The following is a 15,264-nucleotide window of genomic DNA, read 5'->3' as shown; positions in this document are numbered from 1 at the left end:
CATGTCCCATGATTGAATGGCATGGCCACTTCAAGAATTATCTGTCGTTGGAAGTAAAAAAATGGTTAAATTGGCAAGCAGGACCACCTGTGTGGTCTTGTTTACTGTTTATATATCCTGGTACATTTTTAGTCGATTTGGGAACTCTGCTAATCGAGATATCCTGTGGCTAGTATTTATTGTAATAGATGCCAACCCATCCTCTCCACTAAAAAATCTCATAAAACATCGTAGTTTCCAGATGTTCCCTGTTTGAGACCTATAGGACATTGTTTACATCTAATATAATCTGGTACGCCCTTGGTCCATATTTTAACCCTTCTAGTAAGAATATTCTGTGTCTCATATTGTTGATACTTGTTACCAGTTAATCCTTGTCAAGAATACAATTCAAAAAAGTCATGATTCTTACAAACTTTTTTGTGGAAAATTTAGGCCAAATACTTAAATATACCAAATGTCGGGAGTTAACATGATATAGGACTATACCAATATGTGGGCATATATTGATGAATTTCCGCAAGAATGTTTGATACAGATTATAAACTCGAAATATCAAAATTGCAGCACATTCAGTTGGAAAATATGGCTAAAATCGTGAAATTATAAAAAAACGGGAAGTACGTCTATATGGGGGGTATACCAAAACATGGACCTCTATCGACCATGGACCTACACAAGATGTTTAATACCACCAATGAACACAAAATGTCAAATTACAGCGAATTCACATTGAAAATATAGACAAAATCTTGAAATTAATAAAAAACCTGGAACTACCGTTATGGGGGTCTATACCTAAAAGTGGAACAATCCTGACGATTTTTGGGGAAAATTATTTTCTAGTCACTACGAGTTTATGGTAAAATTTTCAGATCGATATCTTGATTAGAAATATTTTTGTCGCTCTCTCTCTCATACGAGCTAAACCACAGTGAGATGGTGTGATACCACTACCAAAGCAATGGAGGGCAAATTGCGAGATACTCATGTATTTTTTACACTTTTGTGTATGAGGCCGAGCATTTCTACCTAACAGTGTACCAAAGACTTAAAATGGTAAAGATTGGGCGTAGTACATACAAAGGTAAAGATTTGACATAGTGCATAATGCAGTTCAATTTTACTATTAAGCTATGGAGGGTACTTGTGTATAACAGACAACTAACAGAACACGACGGCAACAAAAACGAGTGTAATATGAATTCATGTCACCATATTGTAAATTAACATTATGTTAGACCCACAGCGCCATCTGCCGATGTATAGTAGCAATGGAAATGTCCCATCTTGTTATGTTATATATCTTTGCCACTACCTTGGTAATTGTGCCATGATTCATAAGAAACCGATAAGGCCTCGACACATAATAGCCCGTTTCCACGGTACGTCGTTCGTTCTCTATTCGTTGTTCGACCCATAACTACGAATAAATTACTTATTTCCCCACACAAAATTTTATGAACGAACGACGATTTTTCTACGTTGTTCGATTAGAAATACTCTCTGAACGATGAATAAGTATGTCCCATCCCTAACAAATGAGAGAACTTATCGAAAAAATTAATTATGACATGTCTAAATTCAAAATTGAAAAATTTGTTGAAAACAAAAACATTTTTAGAAAAAAGGAAAAATATGGATGAAAATTAATGAACTAAACATTTTATATAGATGCAGAAGGAAGATGGTTGTGTTTCCTTCTTAATTCCACACACATTTCTTGTCCATTAGTTCAAAATCGCGTAAGAAATCAGAAACATAATAAAAATAAAAGAATAAAGAAGGCCGAGCCAATTTCGGACTAGGTTTCCTTGAACAAATGTTTCATTCGCACACATTCTTCTTTCGACATACAGAAACAGGCTATAAATTTGTTTCTTGTCAATATTCCAATGAATAAAGAGCCCCATCCCAGTAGAAAATCGACTCTTCGATGACATTTTCATTGACGATGCGTTGACGAAATTTCCACGACAAGTTGCATGACCATATCTTGCAGTGTGTCTTGGCAAAAAATCCGAAAAATCCTTAAAAAGCGTGCTTTGAAATTATTGTACACATGTTTATGCAAATAGAAAATTTTCTATTTGTAATAAATGTAATAATATAAAATTCGTAAACCGCGTCACGAACTTAACTCTTTTTATTTATTGCGCATTAACTAGGAAAGGGTAAGTTAGAATATGTAGATTAAATTGCATTTAAAATAATTGTTTAAATTCGTGTATTTAGGTTGAAGTCAAATCAGAGGTTTGAAAATCCCAATATGAAGCTCGGTAAGATTTTAGAAAATACTGGTGGCAATTTACAGAATTGATTTATCATAGTTTCTTCTTGCAGAATCCATAAATAAGGATATGTAGATCGCCCTTCAGTCGGCTGGGGTAAGAAGTACGGTGTGCCAAAATTCGAAGAAAATTGTAACTGGCGGAAATATGGGAGCTAAGTTTTATTCATTTAAAATAAAATTTGTAAACATATTAAATTTTATAAATAGACACACGACAACATAAATTAAATTGTCTTTAGTTGGGTCATCAATGACTAATAGCAAGACAGTGTCTGTGGAACAGTCGTCAACGAAATATGGGGTATTTAGTCATCGAAGTTGTCATCAATGAAAATTAGGGAGTTTAGTCATCAAAGTTGTCTTCAGTGACAACTTCGCTTACCCTGTCGCTCAAGTTGTCTTACACGAATACTGGGACATTTGTGTGAAAATTTCGTCGATGATTGCTGTCTGCAAGGTGTCTTCAGGGATATAGCATTGTCAATCCGATGAATATGGTTTATTTTCAAAATTGTCAAAAAGAAATTTTGAAAAAAGAAAACATTTGCTCTGTTCCAGAACCTGCAAGAAGCTACTATTTTTTACTGCAATAGCATTTTTTCCTTTATGTTATCGGAAAAAATAGTAAAAATTTGTAGATTCTTGCAGTTCTGGAACATACCAATTGTGTTTGGAAAGAAATAAAAAAAATTAAGTTTATTCGGTTTTTAGAGGAAAATTTGAAGATTTCGGTTGCAGATTGAAGGTTGATTGAATGCTTTGCTACACACTTATCAAGCACACACGTACAGAAGGAGTTCATCGGATGGAGAACCCAATTTGATAGTGTATGGCCCGCTTAACAGTTTTCGTTAACCCCCGTTTACACATGCAAGTGACAGTTCGAAAAAATACCAATACACTCACACATATTCACTGCCACACCAACTAACAACCCCACTGCCGACAAAATTTCCTTGTCAGTAATCAATGCAGGTGCTTTGACAGTAACTTCAATTTTTTCCGAAAGTTTACGCATGTAAGTGTCAGTTCGAAAAAATTGAAGTTTCGACTATAATTGCTCTGTTCCAGAACCTGCAAGAAGCTACTATTTTTTACTACGATAACATTTTTTCCTTTATGTTATCGGGAAAAATAGTAAAAATTAGTAGATTCTTGCAGTACTGGAACAGACCAAATATGTATACACAACTGTCTGCAAGTTACTTGCATGTGTAATCCTTGGGTTAACAGAATGTTGTTATGATATCGTAACAACAGAGTTTAACTCCACCTACAGTTAATTTTTCACAATTGACTTTTCCCATCTTAGAATATGTATTTACATCTATGTTTATTCTTTTATTTTGTTATGTCAGAAATGAAGTCTGTGATTGTTCATGTTCTTTTATTTTCAACAGATTTCAATTATTAAGGCCTGGGTACATAAGCTGCCTTGCCTGCTTTCCTTGCTTGCTTCTGATAAAAGAATAAAAAAGAAAAGGGCAACCCAGTTCGAAATTTGCTCGGCCTTCTTTATTCTTTTATTTTTGTTAAGTCAGAAATGGAGCAGGAAAGCAAGGTAAGCAGGCGAGGCAGCTTATGTACCCAGGCCTTTATGTGTGTTCGTTTACTCAAAATTTGTACAAATTGTTACTGGATGTTGTTCGTTTACTCTACAATACAATGCAAAAGACCTTAGTCGATTACAAGAAGTTACGGGACTTGTACAAATTGTTGAGTAAACGAACACACCTATTATCTCACTTGACACAAAAGTGCATGGCAAAGACATAAATCAAAGACATATGGTCCTTTCCAGTACTGCAAGAATATACTACTTTTTACTATTTTTTTCGATAACATAAAGGAAAAATTTTTATCGTAGTAAAAAGTAGTAGGTTCTTGCAGGTTCTGGAATAGAGCATATAATACAAGAAGATAAGACATTTTTTTGCTATCATTCTTCAGTGAATGGCTTTTGAATTTAACATAATGTTATATTACGATATGGTGATATAACATTTTTTTCTTTTATACATTTTTACGTATTTAACCGAATTTAGTCCCTGTTTATACAGGGCAAGTTGATGGGAAAGAAAATTGAGTTTAAGGAGTAGAGAGGAATAAGAGGGGGTACACACACCTCTGTACTGGCAAATTCTGTTTTGTTTCGTTTTTCTTCGTATACAACCTGAAGTTGGCTGCAGATTTGTTTTTGCATTTTCTTTCATTTTATTTTCTCTGTCGAGAAACAAACAACAGCGGAGACAATTGAAAAAAAATCATTTGGAGAAAAAACTATTTTTAAGCAATAAAAATTCGAAATAAGTGGAAACATTAAAAATTAAAATGCAATTCAAGGGTTCCTTTAATAATTAATTGTTTATCACACACGTCCATTTTTACTTTTCATTACAATTTTGCCTTGGATTTGTTTTTGAACGGCGCAATGAGAAAATGAGTGTGAAGAAGAATAAGAAAAATTATAAAATTTACACAAACAACAAGGAAATTTTAAAAGAAATTGAGAAGAAAAATTTTCTTTCCAGTTTGAATGTCTAAACTCGGTGTTACCGATCCAATTGACATAGAATTATTTTTGAATAGATCCTTGAATTCATAAATTTCGTTTCTGATACCATTACATGAAATGTTCCTCCTTGGTTGCGATTTTGAATTAACTGCAACCTGTTAATGGTAATGTTTCTATACAAAGTTTCGTAGAAATTTTTTTGTTGCATGCATTTTGTCTAGTCTTAAGGTAGAGTTACATTAGGCAAATATTTGCTCCAGCGACCGGCAGTGTGCGCTTACTGAGAGCAAGTCAGCATAAATTCAATGTATTATTAACACTCACTTGATCTCAGTAAGTGCACAATGCCGGTCGCTGGAGCAAATATTTGCCTAATGTGACCTTACCTTTAGTTGTATTTATGTCTTTGCATTAGAGCTGGCAAAAAATCGATGTCACTATCGATAATATCGATTATTATTTAAAAATTCAATATCGATAGATAGTTTTGCCTATCGATATTATCGGAATAAAAATCCCTAACCTGAAATCCATTGAAATAAATAGAAATTTTGCTGCTTTTTAAGAAAATCATTGACATTTCCGCCATTTTCATCTCCAAATTAATGGCGGTGACAACTTAACGATAATATCGATAGCAATCGATATTTTAAAACATTATATCGAAAATATCTAATGTTGGGAATATCGATGGTTTGCCAGCTCTACTTTGCATAAATACAACAAGATGACATTTTTTTGCTATCATTCTTCAGTGAATGAATTTTGAATTTAACATAATGTTATATTACGATATGGTGATATAACATTTTTTTCTTTTATACATTTTTACGTATTTAACCGAATTTACCGGTCCAATTGACATAGAATTATTCGTGAATAGATCCTTGAATTCATAAATTTCGTTTCTGATACCATTACATGAAATGTTCCTCCTTGGTTGCGATTTTGAATTAACTACAACCTGTTAAGGGTAATGTTTCTACAAAGACATAAATACCAATAAGACTAGACAAAATGCATGCAACAAAAAAATGTTTACGAAACTTTGTATAGAAACATTACCCTTAACAGGTTGCAGTTAATTCAAAATCGCAACCAAGGAGGAACATTTCATGAAATGGTATCAGAAACGAAATTTATGAATTCAAGGATCTATTCAAGAATAATTCTATGTCAATTGGATCGGTAAATTTAGTTAAATACGTAAAAATGTATAAAAGAAAAAAATTTTATATCACCATATCGTAATATAACATTATGTTAAATTCAAAAGCCATTCACTGAAGAATGATAGCAAAAAAATGTCTTATCTTGTTGTATTTATGTCTTTGGTTTCTATACAAAGTTTCGTAAACATTTTTTTGTTGCATGCATTTTGTATAGTCTTATGGGTACTTTACACGATATGTTTTTTGCATATGAGTTGTCACTTCTCCCATACAAAATTTATATGCAAAGTGACAACTCATATGTAAAAAACATATCGTGTAAAGTACCCATTAGTTGTATTTATGTCTTTGTGCATGGTATAAATAAAGAGCAAAGACAAAATACACATGAAATACACGTAATGTAATATAGCTATAAAACGTCAAAATTACTAAACACAAAAGCAACAAGTGGGTTTGTTTACAATACATTTTTTCAGCATTTTATAATGAAGTGTCAAAGTTTCTCCACATAATCGAATTATGGATATGATGAAATGATTGTTTCAATGCAAAGCTGAAGAATTTCTTCCATGCAAATGTTCTAAAAACAATTTTAAAAATCATTGAATTCAATTGATTTTAAAATTGTTTGACATGTTTTTCAAACAGCATACACACATACACAGATTGCCTGTTCCAGAACCTGCAAGAAGCTACAATTTTTTTATACGATAACATTTTTTCCTTTATGTTATCGGAAAAATAGTAAAAATTAGTAGATTCTTGCAGTACTGGAACAGACCAAGAATGTGTATATAATTTCGAAGGTTTATGAACACTCGAAACAAAAAATTTAACCCCCAGTTTATGTATTTCGAAACGAAAATGTGCGCGCATGAAACACACCCAAACTTTAGTTTTTGAAAAATATTTCCTTTGCTTTTGCTTCAAAACAAAAATCAAATTTGAAAAACACACTCAAATTTAGTAGTTTTTCTTTCGCATTCATTTTCTTATCGACATACATACATAAACAGGCCGTAAATTGACAGATTGCTTTAGCTAACCTTTTTAATTAAACCATGTGTTAAACATTTATTAACCCGACTGTTTGTGAACAGCTGGGAGACAGCCGACAATTGTAAGTATGTGTTAGTAAATCAGAGTTGTATTTGAAGACAAATTGTCTGGTGTAAACGCCTAGTTATTCTTCTAAAAGAAATGACGCAAAACTTTACTTTACTCAGACGTTGATAGTATTTTCGGCTTCAGGGCTTTTTGCTGTTGGTGTAACAGTATATGATATCGTTGTACGTTCTTTCTTCTGCTTAATCTGGATGGATTGGATGTAATCAGAAATCTACTGAAGTGTGTTGTGTAGGTTTTGCAGGGCAGTTGAAAGGGTGCATTGTGCTGTGCGGGCCTAAGCCGCATGTTGGGCAGATGTTTTGCACGGTGTCATATATCATTGTCCTATAGGAATTCAGACGGCTGCACCATCCTAAAACTACTCTGGTCGGTCGTGCCAGCTGACGCTCCTCAGCTGCGATAGATTGGGATCTTCTGCGAAGATGGTGATTAGGACGGCTCTCACAGTAACGCCCGAGCAAGTACTGTAATGAAAGCATGCCATTGTGTTGCTGTACAGCAACATGGAGAGGCACCCTGTTGCAGTACTTAGGACGCCATTTTGACAGATTTGAATATTTTCCATCGCGTTGTAATTATATTCGCGGACCACAGTGGCACTGCATAGCTTACCACAGACCGACTTATTGCGTTATATGTGGTCAACAAGGTTTCCTTATCTGCACCACAAGTGCTGGTGGCTAGGGACATAAGGACCTTGTTCCTACATCTAAGCTTGTCGTAGATAGCTGTGGCATGCACGGACTAGATGAACGTGCTGTCGAATGTGTCGCCTAGATTTTCGGTGCAGTTTGTGGTCGGAATTCTGCTATTATCGACCATGGCATTCAACTCAGTTCTCACTTCTGCCGTCCATGTGGTGGCCGAAGATTTAGTGTCGGATATTTGCATATTCCTCGCTTGTTCTGGTTAAGCCCTTAACTAATGTGTGTGGAGGCGTCAAATCCCTGACTCTGGGGTCACTGGGGTTGGCACAATGAGGCTCATTTGCTAATCCCGTCGCATCTGCAGTTATATGAAAAGCAGCTGCAGCAGTGAACAGTCCTGCCTGCTAGCCGAACATCAGAAAAGTTGGCCAGATCTCCGAGGCAGTGGTTAGTAAACTCTCTGAATTGGCAAGACAATAGCAAAAATACAAACCTTTTTAACAAATACATTTATAAATTTTTAAATATGTACAGAGAAAATTACACTGTGCTACAGTGAAAATTTGCAGGTGTTCTGATGCATAAATTTTGTGGGATTTCATGGAAGACGAAAATACCTTTCGTTTCTTTGGGTCACTTCGGTTTTTGATTTTATAACGGTAAATGTAGTGTAAAATGGGCTTTCTTGGATTTTCAACTTTAAACAGACATTACTTCTTTTTTCCACAACCGATTTTTTTCATATTTTCCTTTATAAAAGATTGGAACCTTAGCATGTATGATTCTAATTGTGATTATCTTGCTTAACAATTACGCACAAGGTACCAATCTTTTATAAAGGAAAATATGAAAAAAACCAAAAAGTTGAAACACAAAAAATGCCATAGCACATTCATTTTTCAACCGATTGCGTTGGTTTTTCCCATTTTGGAAAGCCAACTAAATTTCCTACTTGCTAACAGTAAATAATTGTACTGTTAGATATCGTTTACGCAGCCTAGAGCACAAGGAAAAACATGTCACTGTTTTTTAATGGGTTTTGTCACATATAAACCACTATTACTTAGCCATTTGTTAACCGATTTTAAAAATCTATGGCTTATTCGAAAGACATAATTCTCCCCTTTGTAGTGAAAAATAGGGTGTGCAAATCGGTTATGGAGAAAAGAAGTAATGTTCCTTTAAAGTTGAAAATCCAAGAATGCCTATTTTTCGCTACACTTACCGTTATAAAACCAAAAACCGAAGTGACCCAAAGAAACCAAAGGTTTTTTCGTCTTCTATGGACTCCCACAAAACCGAATTTATGCATCAGAACACCTGCAAAAACTTTTTGTCAACTTTTGTATCACAGTGTTATGAATGTATTGGTGAAAATGGTTTGCAACTTTGCTATTGTCTTGCCAATACTGTCTGTGTGTCAACGCCTAGTAACCAGCACTATATCCCTCTGGTCGTTTCCGAGGACCGAATACCACAACTCATGATGAGCATAAAAGTACCCAAATACCAGACGGTTATGACCTTCCAAAATCGGGCTAATTTAGTTTTCATGTGCGGGTCAATAGAGCCAGACTCAAACGGCATAGGTCTGTAATGAACAGACTGGTGCAATAGGAATGCGAGTCCCCCACCTCCATTTTTGATGCGATCCTTCCTCAGTACGATGTAACTATCAGACTGTGTTCACGCAGCAACATAGTATTGAAACCAACTTTGAGTACATTCACTTGTTAAATTTCATCATTATAGTTTCTGAATTCTATTTGACTTTATATGAAAATTGTATGTCTAATTTTTATTTAATTCTAATAATAAACTTTAAATCGAACATAACGATTTGTCGGCATTATTTAACTTTTCAATAGGTTATGGGCCTTCATAAGGATACAATAAGGAAATAAGGATACAATAAAAAAATAAAAGGATTAAAGCTATTTTCAAGAAATAAAGAAATTCAAGGAGAATCAAAGGAAATTTAGTACAATTCGTACGGAATAAGGAATACAAAGAAACGAGAAATTTGGAAGATGTCGGATACAAAGCCAAAATTTGAAATGAAAATTACGCGAATTGGAAATTCAAGATGGAGCTGTTATTACGAAAGAACAATTTATGGGAACACGTAATCGAAGGAACTCGTCCTGAACCGAAAAGAAGTACTAATAATGAAATTGCAAATCAGTCGGAAAATGACGCTTGGGATTCAAAGGACGATGAAGCAAGAGGAACAATTGGATTGCTCGTTATGGACGACCAGTTGGGGCACATCCGAAGTGCGAAGACGGCTAAAGCTACCTGGAATGCTCTTAAAGACTATCATGAGAAAAACACGCTCACGAACAAGGTATTTTTAATGAGATCTATATGTAGCTTGAAGAGGGGTTTGTTTTTCTTTTCTTTCGTTTTTTCATAGTAGGATATTTTTTCTAGATATTTTTTCAAACCCCTCTAAAGTTGACGAACCCCGCAAACGTTTTAAGGACCATGATCTGCGAATCTGCACCTGGAATGTTCGCACTCTTTATAGAGAAGGTGCAGTCTTCGCATTGGCAGACGTACTTGAAAAGTACAAGGCCGATATTACTGCCATACAGGAAATACGATGGATTGGGAAAGGCGTCACAACAACACCTAAAGGTGACGCACTGTATTATAGCTGCCATGACGTAAAGCATGAATTTGGTTGCGGATTCGTAGTTAGTCGGAGACTAAAACATCTGGTATCCAGCTTCACCCCAGTGAATGAAAGACTTGCTGCAATTCGAATAAAAGCTAAATTCTTCAACATCAGCTTTATTTGTGCTCATGCTCCCACTGAAGAAAAGGACGAACAGACCAAAGATATATTTTACGAGCGCTTAGAAGAAACATATGACCGTTGCCCTGCCCATGACATTAAAATCATTCTAGGCGATTTTAATGCCAAAATTGGAAAGGAGAATATCTTTGGCCCAACAGTCGGGAAATTCAGTCTCCATAGTGAAACATCTGACAATGGTATGAGGCTGATAGACTTTGCAGCTGCAAAAAACATGGTAGTTAGCAGTACCAGATTTAATCATCTCGATATTCATAAGGGCACCTGGCTGTCTCCAGATCAAAGAACAAGTAATCAAATTGATCATGTTGTAATAGATGGAAGACATTCATCCAGCGTGTTGGATGTACGATCGTTCCGAGGCGCAAACATTGATTCGGACCACTACCTTGTTGCAGTAAAGGTACGTACCCGTCTAAACGTTGCAAATAAAGCACGAACAGACTCAACGCGGAAGTTGGACATCGATAAGCTGCAAACACAACAGATAGCCACAGCATATTCCACTCAACTAGCCCAATTGCTTAACGCGAGCACTCCTTGTCCCGATAACATAACAACACAATGGCAGCATATTGCCCACTCCATGCAAACAGCCGCAAAATCCACACTTGGATTCCAGAGACCTCCACAAAGGAATTCATGGTATGACCAGGAGTGTCGTGCTGCTACCGAAGAGAAAAATGCGGCATATAGAGCTACTTTACAATCAGTAGCAACGCGTAGCGCACGAGAGAGATATCGGGAGAAAAGGAGAGAAGAGAAACGGCTTTTCCGCAAGAAAAAGAGAGAAATGGATAAGCGGGAGTGTGAAAAAATCGAGATGTACAGGAGACAGAATGAAGTCCGAAAATTCTACCAAAGAGTGAAACATCAAACAGATGGCTTTGGTACAGGCACATCCTCCTGTAGAGACCAGCAAGGTAATCTGGTAACAGATACAGATAGCGTGCTCAGGATATGGAAGGAACATTTCTCCAATCTGCTGGTATCCAATAGTAGCGAAGACGATGATACCACAGATCCAATCCCAGAAGATGGTATAGAATGTATACCGCCCGGCCAAGATGAGGTAAAAACAGCAATCAACCGGCTGAAGAATAATAAAGCAGCAGGAGCCGATGGCTTACCAGCCGAGCTGTTTAAAACCGGAGGCGACGCGCTGATAAGGTGTATGCATCAGCTAGTTAGCACCATCTGGCAGGAAGAACGCGTACCCGATGATTGGAACCTGAGCATCCTATGTCCCGTCCACAAGAAAGGAGATAAGACTGTATGCTCAAACTATAGGGGCATAAGTCTTCTCCCTATTGCCTATAAGATAGTGTCAGGGATATTGTGCGAACGACTAAAGCCAATGGTCAACGAAATAATTGGACCATACCAATGTGGCTTTAGACCTGGCAAGTCCACCATTGACCAGATATTTACCCTGCGGCAAATCCTAGAGAAGACCCAAGAGATGCAGATCGACATATTTCACCTTTTTGTCGATTATAAAGCAGCATTCGACAGTCCCCTCCGATCAAAGGTATTTCACGCAATGTCTGAATTTGGTATCCCCGCAAAGCTCATCCGGCTTTGTAAGATGACTTTAACTGATACTAGGTCCTCAGTTAAAATTGGAAAGAACCTCTCCGAAGAATTTTGTACCAAAAGAGGTTTCAGACAAGGAGACAGCCTTTCGTGTGACCTGTTCAACATTTTGCTGGAAAAGGTAATACGAGATGCAAATGTCAAAAGAAATGGCACAATTTACACCAATAGCCACATGTTACTTGCCTATGCTGATGACATAGACATCATGGGACGATCAGTAAAGGAAGTAACTGATACCTTGAGGAAGGTCGAAGCAGAATCTGCGAAAGTGGGTCTGGCGGTAAACGGCGAAAAGACCAAATTGATGGTGTCGACGCGCAAAGCGTCCATAGAGCTCGGACCAACCGTAGAAGTTGGTACCTACAATTTTGAGGTAGTTAAAGACTTCGTCTACCTCGGCACTGCCATAAACACAACAAACAACATCAGTTGTGAAATAAGAAGAAGAATTGTATTGGCCAACAGATGCTACTATGGATTAAGTAAGCAATTTAAAAACAAAGCCACATCTCGTCAAACAAAAATAACACTATACAAAACGCTGATACTACCCGTGCTAATGTATGGCTCCGAAGCATGGGTACTTGCGCAAGCAGATAAGGCAGTGCTTGGTGTGTTTGAGAGGAAAATTCTTCGAAAGATCTACGGGCCGATTTGCGTTGACGGTGAATATCGACGTCGTATGAACCACGAGCTATATAAGCTATACAAAGACATGCATATAGTTAAACGTATCGAGATGCAACGATTGCGTTGGCTAGGCCATATCATGAGAATGAGCGATGATGAACCCGCTAAAAAGGCGTATGAATACATGCCACATGGCGGTGCACGCAGAATCGGCAGGCCTAAGCTTCGATGGAGCAAACAAGTGGATGAAGAAATGGAAAGGCGCGGTATTCCAAAAAGTCAAGCGAAAAACAGAGAGGAATGGAGATCTTTTCTTAGTTCGGTCTATAGAACAAATGTTCTGTAATGGGCCAACTAAGTAAGTAAGTATATGTAGCTTGAAACTTCAAGAAGGAGGAAACGCAATTAGCCACATAAATTCAATGAATGATTTATTTACCAAACTACGGGACGTCGGTGAAGAAAGCCTGTCTGATAAATGGAGCGCTGCCATGCTTTTAAGCAGTCTTCCGGAAGGATATGATATGTTAATTACATCTCTAGAATCTCGAAAGGAAGAAATGTTACATTCGCATTAGTTCAACAACGAGTTATTGCAGAATATGAAAGAAAGCAACACACACACGAAGGAAACGATTTAGTTTTGAAAGCATTAGCTGGAAACAACAGTACGTGTTATTTTTGCAAGAAGGCAGGACATCAAAAGAGGAATTGCATCAAGTATAAAAATTGGAAAAGTAAGCAAAACTCTGGTAAGAATACACATAAAGTTAACTCCATCGAGGAAAAGGGAAGCGAATTAAACAAGAGAGAAGATTTTTTATTCATATTTGGCAAGAATAAGAAGTTTTGCTGGCTTGTGGATTCAGGAACAACTCGTCATGCAGTCAGTGAAAGACAATTTTTCAGGAATCTTAATGAGAATTACAAAAGCTCGATCGAATTAGCAAATGGCCAAACTGTTGCTATTGAAGGTATTGGTGAAGGCGAGATTATTACAAGCGATGCTTTTGGTAATCAACACACAATAAAGTTGAGAGAGGTACTATATGCACCTTGTTTGGTTGGTAATATTCTCTCAGTAAGGCAACTAACAAAATCAGGCTACACCGCATCATTTAAAGATAAAAATTGCTGTATAAATTTTGGAAATAAAAATTTCGGAATGGCAGATATCGACGGTGAAATGTATATTTTGCAACAACCCGATTTTGTCAATGCGGTATTGCAACACAACGAAAACTGCATCCACCAATGGCATCGAAAGCTTGGACATCGTGATCCAGAAGCAATTAGAAAAATGTCTAAAGAAAAAATGGTTGAGAAATTAAATATAGTGGATTGTGGAATAAAGGAAATTTGTAAAACCTGTGTTAATGGTAAAATGACTCGATTGCCATTTCCAAAGCAATCAACAACGAAATCTTTAGCCCCATTGGAATTGATCCATAGTGACGTATGCGGACCAATGCAAACCACTACACCATCTGGAAAAAGATTCGTGGTAACATTTATAGATGATTTCTCTGGGTTTACTGTAATAAGATTAATATCACAAAAGTCGGAAGTTTTACAGACATTTAAAGATTTTGTAACGTTGTGTCGCACTATATTTGGTCAGATTCCAAAGAAAATTCGATCTGATAGAGGTGGAGAGTACACTGGAAAAGCATTCGAAGATTTTTTTAAGTTAGAAGGTATTGAAATCCAATTAACTGCCCCATATTCCCCACAACAGAATGGAAAGGCAGAACGAAAGAACAGGACCTTGATAGAAATGGCAAGGTGTATGTTAACAGAGGCGAATTTACCACACACATTTTGGGGAGAAGCAGTTGCAACAGCAAATTTTATACAAAATAGAGTTTTATCAAGATCAACTAACGCCACGCCATACGAACTATGGTACGGTACAAAACCAAGTGTGGATAATATTCATATTTTTGGAACCAAATGTTTTGTTCATATTCCTGCTGAAAAGCGTCTTAAGCTAGACAGAAAAGCAACTGACATGATTTTCCTTGGTTATGATGAGAAGTCCAAGGCTTTTCGCTGCTATGATGAAAATACAAAGAAAGTCATTATTAGTCGTGATGTGATATTTACAGATTTTATAAAGAATGATGATAGTGATGTTTCAATTTCCTTAGTCGATGGTCAGACTAGCAAGGTTTCTTGAAACCAATTTCGTTAAAGTTTCTTTTCAAGTTTCGTTGGTGTCCACACACGTTAACGTGAAATTTCAGATTTTTGCGTCTCCTCTTTATTTTACCCTTCGCGTTTGTTATGTTTCTCATACCAATAAAAACCAAACAAACATAAATGAACTAAAAAACAACACAAAATAATTAACATCAATAATTAAATTAATATTAATAGTTAAATGTTGACTCTTTCATTAATCAAATGTTTTTATTATATCTTTTTATGTTTGTTTGTTGTTAACGTTTGCTTGA

The 15,264-nt window shown here is 36.3% G+C and overlaps 1 long non-coding RNA gene across 1 annotated transcript; it reads left to right on the top strand.

Annotated features, from left to right (window-relative positions):
* The first annotated feature begins 2,069 nt into the window (after positions 1-2,069).
* Positions 2,070-2,483, top strand: LOC141397697 (uncharacterized). The gene is made up of 3 exons (XR_012411482.1): positions 2,070-2,174; positions 2,236-2,279; positions 2,358-2,483. It is a non-coding gene; the product is annotated as an uncharacterized lncRNA (long non-coding RNA).
* Positions 2,484-15,264: the final 12,781 nt, after the last annotated feature.

Source organism: Musca autumnalis, unplaced genomic scaffold (assembly GCF_047663935.1).
Source record: "Musca autumnalis isolate F117 unplaced genomic scaffold, ASM4766393v1 scaffold_3, whole genome shotgun sequence".
In the NCBI taxonomy this organism is placed as follows: Eukaryota; Metazoa; Arthropoda; class Insecta; order Diptera; family Muscidae; genus Musca; species Musca autumnalis.
Note: the sequence above shows the minus strand (reverse complement) of the source record. Positions and strands in the feature narration are given on the sequence as shown.